Genomic DNA, 15,572 nt, shown 5'->3' on the forward strand with positions numbered 1-15,572 from the left:
ATATTTAATATTTAATATTTAATATTTAATATTTAATATTTAATATTTAATATTTAATATTTAATATTTAATATTTAATATTTAATATTTAATATTTAATATTTAATATTTAATATTTAATATTTAATATTTAATATTTAATATTTAATATTTAATATTTAATATTTAATATTTAATATTTAATATTTAATATTTAATATTTAATATTTAATATTTAATATTTAATATTTAATATTTAATATTTAATATTTAATATTTAATATTTAATATTTAATATTTAATATTTAATATTTAATATTTAATATTTAATATTTAATATTTAATATTTAATATTTAATATTTAATATTTAATATTTAATATTTAATATTTAATATTTAATATTTAATATTTAATATTTAATATTTAATATTTAATATTTAATATTTAATATTTAATATTTAATATTTAATATTTAATATTTAATATTTAATATTTAATATTTAATATTTAATATTTAATATTTAATATTTAATATTTAATATTTAATATTTAATATTTAATATTTAATATTTAATATTTAATATTTAATATTTAATATTTAATATTTAATATTTAATATTTAATATTTAATATTTAATATTTAATATTTAATATTTAATATTTAATATTTAATATTTAATATTTAATATTTAATATTTAATATTTAATATTTAATATTTAATATTTAATATTTAATATTTAATATTTAATATTTAATATTTAATATTTAATATTTAATATTTAATATTTAATATTTAATATTTAATATTTAATATTTAATATTTAATATTTAATATTTAATATTCAATATTTAATATTTAATATTTAATATTTAGTATTAATATTTAATATTAAATATTGGCGTGGATTTATTTGATAAATATATTAAGGTAGAGGTAGAGAACCTCTATAAATGAAAAAAATATAATGAGTCCACATGGTAACGTGGGACGTATAAATGATGACAACACTAATACGCAACCGTAAAAATTGTTCAAAGGCATTTGAAAGTTGATTCTTAAATGATATTTTTGGAGGTGGATTTTCTCTACAGCATATTTTTATGAGCCAATAGACGTGGCCCCCATACGTGGATTTTTTTGAGAATATTTTTTTCAAGGGCCATTAGGCGTGATTTTTATAGAATATTTCCCAAAAGCCATTAGGCTTGGAATTTTCAAAGAATATTGCGCGTGAAATTTTTTAAAGAATATTTCCTAAAAGCCATCAGACGTGGATTTATTTAAAAATATTTTTCCAACGATCATTAGGCGGGGATTTATTTAAATAATATTTTTAGGGGTCATTTGGCGGGGATTTCTTAATAATTTGTTTTCCAAAGGCCATTAGGCCTGGATTTCTGTACAGAATATTTTTCCAAAAGCCATTAGGCGTGGATTTTTTTAATTTGTTGTTCAAAAGAAAATATATTTTTTTATTGACTTTGCTTGATCTATCTGTCCCTTAGATACTTGTTACAACAATGCGATTCATATAAAATGTGTCAGAGTACCTCTTCGAATGATTGCTGTCAGTACGTATACGCACTCCCAATATCCACATACTACACTTCATGTTTTTTAGTTATCTTGTGAAGATAATTACTTCTATAAAATCTTCAAATTTTCATCGTTAAACTTACCTTTAGTCTTGTATAAATAGGAAGCATTTGGACAATTGCATCTAGGTATATCCACTATTAAAATAATAAAACATCTGCAAAGAGAAAACGATAAAAAAAAACTATTAAAAATAATTATTCTATGAAACGGGTTTCACCGCTAAAGGTCATATATAGAAAATTATTACAAGTTAAATTACATTTATGGTATTTAAAATATCAAATAAAGAAACACCTCGATAGTGGAGGCAACTTTAGAACAGAAGGTCAACCACAAGATACTCTACAAACAAATAATCTTCAATCTTTTTATTCGTAATATAAAAAAATCTTTGGAATGTATTTACTAATTTTCTCAATATAATAAGGATAAGAAATATTTTGTCAGCGGTTTCAATATCAATGAATTTCTTCGCTGTACCAAGGTGCGTATAACTGATGACAGTATGTATACGCCACCATTATAAAATTTAATTTATTAAATAACTCAGGAACTAAGCGGCGCATATGACAAATTTTGAGCGATATGGGATCGTTTAAGTGGATGGAATTTTTTAAGGGCAGTTAGGCGTGTTTTTTTTTTTTTTTTTTGAATATTTTTTCAAAGGTCGTTGGGCATGGATTGTTTTTAAGAATATTTTTTCAAAGAACGTTAGGCATGGATTTCTGAGGAATATTTTTTTCATAGGCCGTAAGTCACGGCTGTTTTGAAGAATATTTTTCCAGAGTCATTAGGAGTGGAGTTTCTTGAAGAATATATTCCAAAAGCCATTAGGATTCAGAGCGCAGAAATAGAGTAGAATAGAATGATAGAATGAAAGCATAAAATTGGAAATATTTCAAGGAAGTGAATGATAATTTCTGTTAAAATCTTCTTATACATTTTTCTCCTATAATATATTGCCCACTGTAGGGTTACATCTGAAAGAAAATACAAAAACAACCTCCACAAGACATTCTTAAATAATTAACGCAATTGCAAAAAAAATATTTACGAATTTAAAAATGATAATTTTTTTATTGTTGGTTTATTTTATGCAATTGCATACAGATATTATTTTATGGCCACCTATAAAAAAATCCAAAAACAACAACTGCACTTTGTAGTTAAAAGTGGCGGCGGTGCGGCAGCTAAAGCAACAAAATAACCTTGTCCCAAAACAACTTTTTTTGCTTCTATTTCTGCTGCCCATATTATGCGGTTGATTGTTGTTGGTACTGCAATTGTTGTTTGCAGTGATTGTTATATTACTGCCGAGCTGAGAGGCTGCTGCTGCTGGTTTTGTGTGTGGTGGCCGACCACTATAGTGCTGTTGTTGGCGTTGGCTTTTGTTTAATTAAACTGACACGCAACAACAATATTTTTGAAATTTATTTACAATGATATGTAAGAATAAATTGTAGAAATCTTAATAAATGAAGAACAAAGTGATATTGAAATTTTAAGCCATGTTCGATTCTAAAAGGAATCTACTGGAATTTAAAACTAAACTAAATGGAAAGAGTGATAATGAGTCCACATGGTGCCTTGGGGTGTATGAGTGATGACAACAGTAATACGCAACCGTCAAATAGTCCAAAACCCCTTATAAAGCCATTAGGCGTGGATTTTTTTAAACCAATATTTTTCCAAAGGCCACTAGGCGTGGATTTTTTTAAACCAATATTTTTCCAAAGGCCACTAGGCGTGGATTTTTTTAAACCAATATTTTTCCAAAGGCCATTAGGCGTGGATTTTTTAAACTAATATTTTTCCAAAGGCCATTAGGCGTTGATTTTTTTAAACCAATATTTTTCCAAAGGCCATTAGGCGTGGATTTTTTTAAACCAATATTTTTCCAAAGGCCATTAGGCGTGGATTTTTTTAAACCAATATTTTTCCAAAGGCCATTAGGCGTGGATTTTTTTAAACCAATATTTTTCCAAAGGCCATTAGGCGTGGATTTTTTTAAACCAATATTTTTCCAAAGGCCATTAGGCGTGGATTTTTTTAAACCAATATTTTTCCAAAGGCCATTAGGCGTGGATTTTTTTAAACCAATATTTTTCCAAAGGCCATTAGGCGTGGATTTTTTTAAACCAATATTTTTCCAAAGGCCATTAGGCGTGGATTTTTTTAAACCAATATTTTTCCAAAGGCCATTAGGCGTGGATTTTTTTAAACCAATATTTTTCCAAAGGCCATTAGGCGTGGATTTTTTTAAACCAATATTTTTCCAAAGGCCATTAGGCGTGGATTTTTTTAAACCAATATTTTTCCAAAGGCCATTAGGCGTGGATTTTTTTAAACCAATATTTTTCCAAAGGCCATTAGGCGTGGATTTTTTTAAACCAATATTTTTCCAAAGGCCATTAGGCGTGGATTTTTTTAAACCAATATTTTTCCAAAGGCCATTAGGCGTGGATTTTTTTAAACCAATATTTTTCCAAAGGCCATTAGGCGTGGATTTTTTTAAACCAATATTTTTCCAAAGGCCATTAGGCGTGGATTTTTTTAAACCAATATTTTTCCAAAGGCCATTAGGCGTGGATTTTTTTAAACCAATATTTTTCCAAAGGCCATTAGGCGTGGATTTTTTTAAACCAATATTTTTCCAAAGGCCATTAGGCGTGGATTTTTTTAAACCAATATTTTTCCAAAGGCCATTAGGCGTGGATTTTTTTAAACCAATATTTTTCCAAAGGCCATTAGGCGTGGATTTTTTTAAACCAATATTTTTCCAAAGGCCATTAGGCGTGGATTTTTTTAAACCAATATTTTTCCAAAGGCCATTAGGCGTGGATTTTTTTAAACCAATATTTTTCCAAAGGCCATTAGGCGTGGATTTTTTTAAACCAATATTTTTCCAAAGGCCATTAGGCGTGGATTTTTTTAAACCAATATTTTTCCAAAGGCCATTAGGCGTGGATTTTTTTAAACCAATATTTTTCCAAAGGCCATTAGGCGTGGATTTTTTTAAACCAATATTTTTCCAAAGGCCATTAGGCGTGGATTTTTTTAAACCAATATTTTTCCAAAGGCCATTAGGCGTGGATTTTTTTAAACCAATATTTTTCCAAAGGCCATTAGGCGTGGATTTTTTTAAACCAATATTTTTCCAAAGGCCATTAGGCGTGGATTTTTTTAAACCAATATTTTTCCAAAGGCCATTAGGCGTGGATTTTTTTAAACCAATATTTTTCCAAAGGCCATTAGGCGTGGATTTTTTTAAACCAATATTTTTCCAAAGGCCATTAGGCGTGGATTTTTTTAAACCAATATTTTTCCAAAGGCCATTAGGCGTGGATTTTTTTAAACCAATATTTTTCCAAAGGCCATTAGGCGTGGATTTTTTTAAACCAATATTTTTCCAAAGGCCATTAGGCGTGGATTTTTTTAAACCAATATTTTTCCAAAGGCCATTAGGCGTGGATTTTTTTAAACCAATATTTTTCCAAAGGCCATTAGGCGTGGATTTTTTTAAACCAATATTTTTCCAAAGGCCATTAGGCGTGGATTTTTTTAAACCAATATTTTTCCAAAGGCCATTAGGCGTGGATTTTTTTAAACCAATATTTTTCCAAAGGCCATTAGGCGTGGATTTTTTTAAACCAATATTTTTCCAAAGGCCATTAGGCGTGGATTTTTTTAAACCAATATTTTTCCAAAGGCCATTAGGCGTGGATTTTTTTAAACCAATATTTTTCCAAAGGCCATTAGGCGTGGATTTTTTTAAACCAATATTTTTCCAAAGGCCATTAGGCGTGGATTTTTTTAAACCAATATTTTTCCAAAGGCCATTAGGCGTGGATTTTTTTAAACCAATATTTTTCCAAAGGCCATTAGGCGTGGATTTTTTTAAACCAATATTTTTCCAAAGGCCATTAGGCGTGGATTTTTTTAAACCAATATTTTTCCAAAGGCCATTAGGCGTGGATTTTTTTAAACCAATATTTTTCCAAAGGCCATTAGGCGTGGATTTTTTTAAACCAATATTTTTCCAAAGGCCATTAGGCGTGGATTTTTTTAAACCAATATTTTTCCAAAGGCCATTAGGCGTGGATTTTTTTAAACCAATATTTTTCCAAAGGTCATTTAAAAAATATTTTTATTTTTTTAGAAACAAAAACCCCAAATAAATCGGCAAAGTAAAATAAATAAACGGCCACCCAATATATTCCCCTTCAGGTGGCGTACAAGGACGTGCTGTAACTTTAGAGAAGAAAGAGGTGCAATTTTTAACCAGTTTTCCATTTACATGCTTAAAAAGAGAGTGTATGTATTTGTGCGAGTGTAGTAGTGCATTGTGATGTAGTAATTCTAGTGAACTGGTTGGTGGCAGTCAAACGATCTGAAACTAAACTCTCAGCTTGATCAACCTACAAGTCAAACCATCAGCACCAAAAACCAGCTGCATAGGTAAACCACGCATGCGCGAGCTGCTGGTACGCATACATGGCTGCAACCGTATGAAATGACCAAGATTTTTAAAGCCATTGTGGGTTTTTAACGTGTTCGCTAAAAAAGCGGGTGTTATGTTGCAGGCAGGCTGGTTGACTGCCTGGCAGACTTTATTTAAACAAAGAAAACTGCACAATTGTGGTGAAACCACAAACACCAACCAACAAAAGGCCGCTGCTGGTAAGAATGTGGGTTGTTGGGTGCATGCAAAAACGTTTAAAGTTCAGTTCTAACCATGGAGGAGTTCACAACCTGCTTTGCATGCTCTGTGGAAATTCTCTGGCAAGCAGGCAACCAACATAACATGGATGAATGAATGCATTGCTGCTTGGTTGATTGGTTGGTGGTGGTATGAGCCATGGTAGTTTGGAAATATGTAGCGGCACATGCATACATATTCACATGTATATGTGTAAGCTTGATTGCTTTGTATAGATTTGTTTTATGACACCTCCTTTCTTTCTTGTCGTGGTTGGTTTTTTTCTCCTTGAGAGAATTCATAGAGGAAAACATTCTCCCTGAAAAATTTCCAGTTTTCACTTAGTCAAAATTTCCCAATTCTATTGATTTTTTGCAATTTTTTAAGGAAACATTTTCATGTGTTCATTCTCCCCTGTGTGCTGCTTTCGGCAACATTGTTGGTTACCAGGTTTTCCAAGCCATTGCGTGATTTCAACAACTTTGTCAATGATGATGCCATCACACGTACACACACATAAAAAAGATGAAAAAATCCAGTTATTTTATAACAAGACAACAACGGTAAAAAGCACATTTTAATTTGGTAAAAATTCAATTGAATGTTACAAAATATATTTCAACACGCAATGTTGGCACCTGAAAAAATATTCTTTGGTCTTGGACCCTTGAAAAAATATTCTATAAAAATTCACGTGGTCTTTGGAGCCTTGAAAAAATATTCTTTAAAAATCCACGTGGCCTTTGGAGCCTTGAACAAATATTCTTTAAAAATCCACGTGGCGTTTGGAGCCTTGAAAAAATATTCTTTAAAAATCCACGTGGTCTTTGGAGTTTCCCAAAAATATTCTTTAAAAATCCACGTGGTCTTTGGAGCCTTGAAAAAATATTCTTTAAAAATCCACGTGGTCTTTGGAGTTTCCCAAAAATATTCTTTAAAAATCCACGTGGTCTTTGGAGCCTTGAAAAAATATTCTTTAAAAATCCACGTGGTCTTTGGAGCCTTGAAAAAATATTCTTTAAAAATCCACGTGGTCTTTGGAGCCTTGAAAAAATATTCTTTAAAAATCCACGTGGTCTTTGGAGCCTTGAAAAAATATTCTTTAAAAATCCACGTGGTCTTTGGAGCCTTGAAAAAATATGCTTTAAAAATCCACGTGGTCTTTGGAGCCTTGAAAAAATATTCTTTAAAAATCCACGTGGTCTTTGAAGCCTTGAAAAAATATTCTTTAAAAATCCACGTGGTCTTTGGAGCCTTGAAAAAATATTCTTTAAAAATCCACGTGGTCTTTGGAGCCTTGAAAAAATATTCTTTAAAAATCCACGTGGTCTTTGGAGCCTTGAAAAAATATTCTTTAAAAATCCACGTGGTCTTTGGAGCCTTGAAAAAATATTCTTTAAAAATCCACGTGGTCTTTGGAGCCTTGAAAAATTATGCTTTAAAAATCCACGTGGTCCTTCGATCCTTTAAAAATATTCTTTAAGAATCCGCGATTATTGAAACAATATTTTCCAAAGGCCAAAAATTGTTTTCAATATCTTTTCAAAAGCCATCATTAGGCGTGGATTTTTTAAAAAATATTTTTTCAAGGGCCATCATTAGGCGTGGATTTTTTAAAAAATGTTTTTTCAAGGGCCATCATTAGGCGTGGATTTTTTAAAAAATATTTTTTCAAGGGCCATCATTAGGCGTGGATTTTTTAAAAAATATTTTTTCAAGGGCCATCATTAGGCGTGGATTTTTTAAAAAATATTTTTTCAAGGGCCATCATTAGGCGTGGATTTTTTAAAAAATATTTTTTCAAGGGCCATCATTAGGCGTGGATTTTTTAAAAAATATTTTTTCAAGGGCCATCATTAGGCGTGGATTTTTTAAAAAATATTTTTTCAAGGGCCATCATTAGGCGTGGATTTTTTAAAAAATATTTTTTCAAGGGCCATCATTAGGCGTGGATTTTTTAAAAAATATTTTTTCAAGGGCCATCATTAGGCGTGGATTTTTTAAAAAATATTTTTTCAAGGGCCATCATTAGGCGTGGATTTTTTAAAAAATATTTTTTCAAGGGCCATCATTAGGCGTGGATTTTTTAAAAAATATTTTTTCAAGGGCCATCATTAGGCGTGGATTTTTTAAAAAATATTTTTTCAAGGGCCATCATTAGGCGTGGATTTTTTAAAAAATATTTTTTCAAGGGCCATCATTAGGCGTGGATTTTTTAAAAAATATTTTTTCAAGGGCCATCATTAGGCGTGGATTTTTTAAAAAATATTTTTTCAAGGGCCATCATTAGGCGTGGATTTTTTAAAAAATATTTTTTCAAGGGCCATCATTAGGCGTGGATTTTTTAAAAAATATTTTTTCAAGGGCCATCATTAGGCGTGGATTTTTTAAAAAATATTTTTTCAAGGGCCATCATTAGGCGTGGATTTTTTAAAAAATATTTTTTCAAGGGCCATCATTAGGCGTGGATTTTTTAAAAAATATTTTTTCAAGGGCCATCATTAGGCGTGGATTTTTTAAAAAATATTTTTTCAAGGGCCATCATTAGGCGTGGATTTTTTAAAAAATATTTTTTCAAGGGCCATCATTAGGCGTGGATTTTTTAAAAAATATTTTTTCAAGGGCCATCATTAGGCGTGGATTTTTTAAAAAATATTTTTTCAAGGGCCATCATTAGGCGTGGATTTTTTAAAAAATATTTTTTCAAGGGCCATCATTAGGCGTGGATTTTTTAAAAAATATTTTTTCAAGGGCCATCATTTGGCGTGGATTTTTTAAAAAATATTTTTTCAAGGGCCATCATTAGGCGTGGATTTTTTAAAAAATATTTTTTCAAGGGCCATCATTAGGCGTGGATTTTTTAAAAAATATTTTTTCAAGGGCCATCATTAGGCGTGGATTTTTTAAAAAATATTTTTTCAAGGGCCATCATTAGGCGTGGATTTTTTAAAAAATATTTTTTCAAGGGCCATCATTAGGCGTGGATTTTTTAAAAAATATTTTTTCAAGGGCCATCATTAGGCGTGGATTTTTTAAAAAATATTTTTTCAAGGGCCATCATTAGGCGTGGATTTTTTAAAAAATATTTTTTCAAGGGCCATCATTAGGCGTGGATTTTTTAAAAAATATTTTTTCAAGGGCCATCATTAGGCGTGGATTTTTTAAAAAATATTTTTTCAAGGGCCATCATTAGGCGTGGATTTTTTAAAAAATATTTTTTCAAGGGCCATCATTAGGCGTGGATTTTTTTAAAAAATATTTTTTCAAGGGCCATCATTAGGCGTGGATTTTTTAAAAAATATTTTTTCAAGGGTCATCATTAGGCGTGGATTTTTTAAAAAATATTTTTTCAAGGGCCATCATTAGGCGTGGATTTTTTAAAAAATATTTTTTCAAGGGCCATCATTAGGCGTGGATTTTTTAAAAAATATTTTTTCAAGGGCCATCATTAGGCGTGGATTTTTTAAAAAATATTTTTTCAAGGGTCATCATTAGGCGTGGATTTTTTAAAAAATATTTTTTCAAGGGCCATCATTAGGCGTGGATTTTTTAAAAAATATTTTTTCAAGGGTCATCATTAGGCGTGGATTTTTTAAAAAATATTTTTTCAAGGGCCATCATTAGGCGTGGATTTTTTAAAAAATATTTTTTCAAGGGTCATCATTAGGCGTGGATTTTTTAAAAAATATTTTTTTCAAGGGCCATCATTAGGCGTGGATTTTTTAAAAAATATTTTTTCAAGGGCCATCATTAGGCGTGGATTTTTTAAAAAATATTTTTTCAAGGGCCATCATTAGGCGTGGATTTTTTAAAAAATATTTTTTCAAGGGTCATCATTAGGCGTGGATTTTTTAAAAAATATTTTTTCAAGGGCCATCATTAGGCGTGGATTTTTTAAAAAATATTTTTTCAAGGGCCATCATTATTAGGCGTGGATTTTTTAAAAAATATTTTTTCAAGGGCCATCGTTGGGCGTGGATTTTTTTAAAAAATATTTTTTCAAGGGCCATCGTTGGGCGTGGATTTTTTTAAAAAATATTTTTTCAAGGGCCTTCATTAGGCGTGGATTTTTTAAAAAATATTTTTCCAAGGGACATCATTAGGCGTGGATTTTTTAAAAAATATTTTTCCAAGGGACATCATTAGGCGTGGATTTTTTAAAAAATATTTTTCCAAGGGACATCATTAGGCGTGGATTTTTTAAAAAATATTTTTCCAAGGGACATCATTAGGCGTGGATTTTTTAAAAAATATTTTTCCAAGGGACATCATTAGGCGTGGATTTTTTAAAAAATATTTTTCCAAGGGACATCATTAGGCGTGGATTTTTTAAAAAATATTTTTCCAAGGGACATCATTAGGCGTGGATTTTTTAAAAAATATTTTTCCAAGGGACATCATTAGGCGTGGATTTTTTAAAAAATATTTTTCCAAGGGACATCATTAGGCGTGGATTTTTTAAAAAATATTTTTCCAAGGGACATCATTAGGCGTGGATTTTTTAAAAAATATTTTTCCAAGGGACATCATTAGGCGTGGATTTTTTAAAAAATATTTTTCCAAGGGACATCATTAGGCGTGGATTTTTTAAAAAATATTTTTCCAAGGGACATCATTAGGCGTGGATTTTTTAAAACATATTTTTCCAAGGGACATCATTAGGCGTGGATTTTTTAAAAAATATTTTTCCAAGGGACATCATTAGGCGTGGATTTTTTAAAAAATATTTTTCCAAGGGACATCATTAGGCGTGGATTTTTTAAAAAATATTTTTCCAAGGGACATCATTAGGCGTGGATTTTTTAAAAAATATTTTTCCAAGGGACATCATTAGGCGTGGATTTTTTAAAAAATATTTTTCCAAGGGACATCATTAGGCGTGGATTTTTTAAAAAATATTTTTCCAAGGGACATCATTAGGCGTGGATTTTTTAAAAAATATTTTTCCAAGGGACATCATTAGGCGTGGATTTTTTAAAAAATATTTTTCCAAGGGACATCATTAGGCGTGGATTTTTTAAAAAATATTTTTCCAAGGGACATCATTAGGCGTGGATTTTTTAAAAAATATTTTTCCAAGGGACATCATTAGGCGTGGATTTTTTAAAAAATATTTTTCCAAGGGACATCATTAGGCGTGGATTTTTTAAAAAATATTTTTCCAAGGGACATCATTAGGCGTGGATTTTTTAAAAAATATTTTTCCAAGGGACATCATTAGGCGTGGATTTTTTAAAAAATATTTTTCCAAGGGACATCATTAGGCGTGGATTTTTTAAAAAATATTTTTCCAAGGGACATCATTAGGCGTGGATTTTTTAAAAAATATTTTTCCAAGGGACATCATTAGGCGTGGATTTTTTAAAAAATATTTTTCCAAGGGACATCATTAGGCGTGGATTTTTTAAAAAATATTTTTCCAAGGGACATCATTAGGCGTGGATTTTTTAAAAAATATTTTTCCAAGGGACATCATTAGGCGTGGATTTTTTAAAAAATATTTTTCCAAGGGACATCATTAGGCGTGGATTTTTTAAAAAATATTTTTCCAAGGGACATCATTAGGCGTGGATTTTTTAAAAAATATTTTTCCAAGGGACATCATTAGGCGTGGATTTTTTAAAAAATATTTTTCCAAGGGACATCATTAGGCGTGGATTTTTTAAAAAATATTTTTCCAAGGGACATCATTAGGCGTGGATTTTTTAAAAAATATTTTTCCAAGGGACATCATTAGGCGTGGATTTTTTAAAAAATATTTTTCCAAGGGACATCATTAGGCGTGGATTTTTTAAAAAATATTTTTCCAAGGGACATCATTAGGCGTGGATTTTTTAAAAAATATTTTTCCAAGGGACATCATTAGGCGTGGATTTTTTAAAAAATATTTTTCCAAGGGACATCATTAGGCGTGGATTTTTTAAAAAATATTTTTCCAAGGGACATCATTAGGCGTGGATTTTTTAAAAAATATTTTTCCAAGGGACATCATTAGGCGTGGATTTTTTAAAAAATATTTTTCCAAGGGACATCATTAGGCGTGGATTTTTTAAAAAATATTTTTCCAAGGGACATCATTAGGCGTGGATTTTTTAAAAAATATTTTTCCAAGGGACATCATTAGGCGTGGATTTTTTAAAAAATATTTTTCCAAGGGACATCATTAGGCGTGGATTTTTTAAAAAATATTTTTCCAAGGGACATCATTAGGCGTGGATTTTTTAAAAAATATTTTTCCAAGGGACATCATTAGGCGTGGATTTTTTAAAAAATATTTTTCCAAGGGACATCATTAGGCGTGGATTTTTTAAAAAATATTTTTCCAAGGGACATCATTAGGCGTGGATTTTTTAAAAAATATTTTTCCAAGGGACATCATTAGGCGTGGATTTTTTAAAAAATATTTTTCCAAGGGACATCATTAGGCGTGGATTTTTTAAAAAATATTTTTCCAAGGGACATCATTAGGCGTGGATTTTTTAAAAAATATTTTTCCAAGGGACATCATTAGGCGTGGATTTTTTAAAAAATATTTTTCCAAGGGACATCATTAGGCGTGGATTTTTTAAAAAATATTTTTCCAAGGGACATCATTAGGCGTGGATTTTTTAAAAAATATTTTTCCAAGGGACATCATTAGGCGTGGATTTTTTAAAAAATATTTTTCCAAGGGACATCATTAGGCGTGGATTTTTTAAAAAATATTTTTCCAAGGGACATCATTAGGCGTGGATTTTTTAAAAAATATTTTTCCAAGGGATTTTTTTAGCCTGTCCCCCTTTGAAAGTTCAGCTTTAACATTTCAATCTGCCAAATGGCTGTAAAGGTTTATTTCGACGCTTTTAAGACCCTTTTGTATGAGTCATGCAAAAATTGTTCTCTGTTCAGTTGTTGCCTTTTTATTTTTAGTAGAGTACGGTGTCGTTTGCACTTATCGTATGACATTGACTTTATTTTTCATTCCTTTAGCTTTGTGTTGTTGCTGTTATTGTTACACTCTAGAATATATTTTTATATACATATATAGTATGTAAAGTGTCTTCTATGCACTTTTGTGCATACAACAGGGCACCAGGCAGCCAGTCCATGAAGTCTGTCTGTCATTCGCTCCATGAAGAGGACAATAAAAGCCACAAAGTATATTGAAATAAGAACAGCAGCAGCAATACAACAGAAATGAACGACCAAGCGAAACGACCGACAATCAGAATAAGAACGTCAACAACATGAACAACTTTCGTATGTATGTACGAACATAGGTTGTTTTATGCATAGTCATGAATGTGTGTATAAATGAATTACATTCTATATAGACGGACGGATACAATCTCACCTCTCTCTCTATGTCTGTCTGTCTATATGTCATTGTATGTGAATGTATTTATAATGATGTCAATGTCATTGCACTACTTCTTTATGCATGAAAGACAAGTAGGGAGTTAGACTGGCAGGCAGGCAAGTAGTCATGGAGTCAAGCAGCCACTAGCAGCAGTTGATGATAACCGAAGACCAAAGAAGCAGCTGACAATATGGATGAGTAGCAACTAAACGTTACAATCTCTTCTCCATTTCATCATTATCACTATCTGAGAATGGAGAGTTCAGAAATATTTTTTTTCAATAATTGTGGATTTTTAAAGAATATTTTTTCAATAATCGTGGATTTTTAAAAAATATTTTTTCAATAATCGCGGATTTTTAAAAAATATTTTTTCAAAAATCGTGGAGATTTTTAAAAAATATTTTTTCAATAATCGTGGATTTTTAAAGAATACTTTTTCAATAATCGTGGATTTTTAAAGAAAATTTTTTTTAATAATCGTGGATTTTTTTAAAAATATTTTTTCAATAATCGTGGATTTTTTTTTTTTAATATTTTTTCAATAATCGTGGATTTTTTTAAAAATATTTTTTCAATAGTCGTGGATTTTTTTAAAAATATTTGTTCAATAATCGTGGATTTTTTTAAAAATATTTTGTCAATAATCGTGGATTTTTTAAAAATATTTTGTCAATAATCGTGGATTTTTTTAAAAATATTTTTTCAATAATCGTGGATTTTTTTAAAAATATTTTTTCAATAATCGTGGATTTTTTAAAAATATTTTTTCAAAAATCGTGGACTTTTTTAAAAATATTTTTTCAATAATCGTGGATGTTTTAAAAATATTTTTTCAATAATCGTGGATGTTTTAAAAATATTTTTTCAATAATCGTGGATGTTTTAAAAATATTTTTTCAATAATCGTGGATTTTTTTAAAAATATTTTTTTAATAATCCTGGATTTTTTTAAAAATATTTTTTCAATAATCGTGGATTTTTTTTAAATTGTTTTTCAATAATCGTGAATTTTTTTAAAAATATTTTTTCAATAATCGTGTTTTTTTTTTAAATATTTTTTCAATAATCGTGGTTTTTTTTAAAAATATTTTTTCATGAAAAATATTTTATCAAGGCTCCAAAGACCACGTGGATTTTTAAAGAATATTTTTTCAAGGCTCCAAAGACCACGTGGATTTTTAAAGAATATTTTTTCAAGGCTCCAAAGACCACGTGGATTTTTAAAGAATATTTTTTCAAGGCTCCAAAGACCACGTGGATTTTTAAAGAATATTTTTTCAAGGCTCCAAAGACCACGTGGATTTTTAAAGAATATTTTTTCAAGGCTCCAAAGACCACGTGGATTTTTAAAGAATATTTTTTCAAGGCTTCAAAGACCACGTGGATTTTTAAAGAATATTTTTTCAAGGCTCCAAAGACCACGTGGATTTTTAAAGAATATTTTTTCAAGGCTCCAAAGACCACGTGGATTTTTAAAGAATATTTTTTCAAGGCTCCAAAGACCACGTGGATTTTTAAAGAATATTTTTTCAAGGCTCCAAAGACCACGTGGATTTTTAAAGAATATTTTTTCAAGGCTCCAAAGACCACGTGGATTTTTAAAGAATATTTTTTCAAGGCTCCAAAGACCACGTGGATTTTTAAAGAATATTTTTTCAAGGCTCCAAAGACCACGTGGATTTTTAAAGAATATTTTTTCAAGGCTCCAAAGACCACGTGGATTTTTAAAGAATATTTTTTCAAGGCTCCAAAGACCACGTGGATTTTTAAAGAATATTTTTTCAAGGCTCCAAAGACCACGTGGATTTTTAAAGAATATTTTTTCAAGGCTCCAAAGACCACGTGGATTTTTAAAGAATATTTTTTCAAGGCTCCAAAGACCACGTGGATTTTTAAAGAATATTTTTTCAAGGCTCCAAAGACCACGTGGATTTTTAAAGAATATTTTTT

General features: G+C 29.8%; 1 protein-coding gene across 2 annotated transcripts in view; it reads right to left on the minus strand.

Moving 5' to 3' along the window:
• The window catches only part of Hr39 (Nuclear hormone receptor FTZ-F1 beta), a 106,534-nt gene that overhangs the window by 58,483 nt on the left and 32,479 nt on the right, over positions 1 to 15,572 (minus strand). For both annotated transcript variants that reach the window (XM_073967313.1, XM_073967311.1), the window contains exon 2: positions 1,662 to 1,735. The gene's annotated coding sequence lies outside the window, so the exon portion shown is untranslated. The remainder of the gene's footprint in view (positions 1 to 1,661; positions 1,736 to 15,572) is intronic.

Source organism: Musca autumnalis, unplaced genomic scaffold (assembly GCF_047663935.1).
Source record: "Musca autumnalis isolate F117 unplaced genomic scaffold, ASM4766393v1 scaffold_2, whole genome shotgun sequence".
In the NCBI taxonomy this organism is placed as follows: Eukaryota; Metazoa; Arthropoda; class Insecta; order Diptera; family Muscidae; genus Musca; species Musca autumnalis.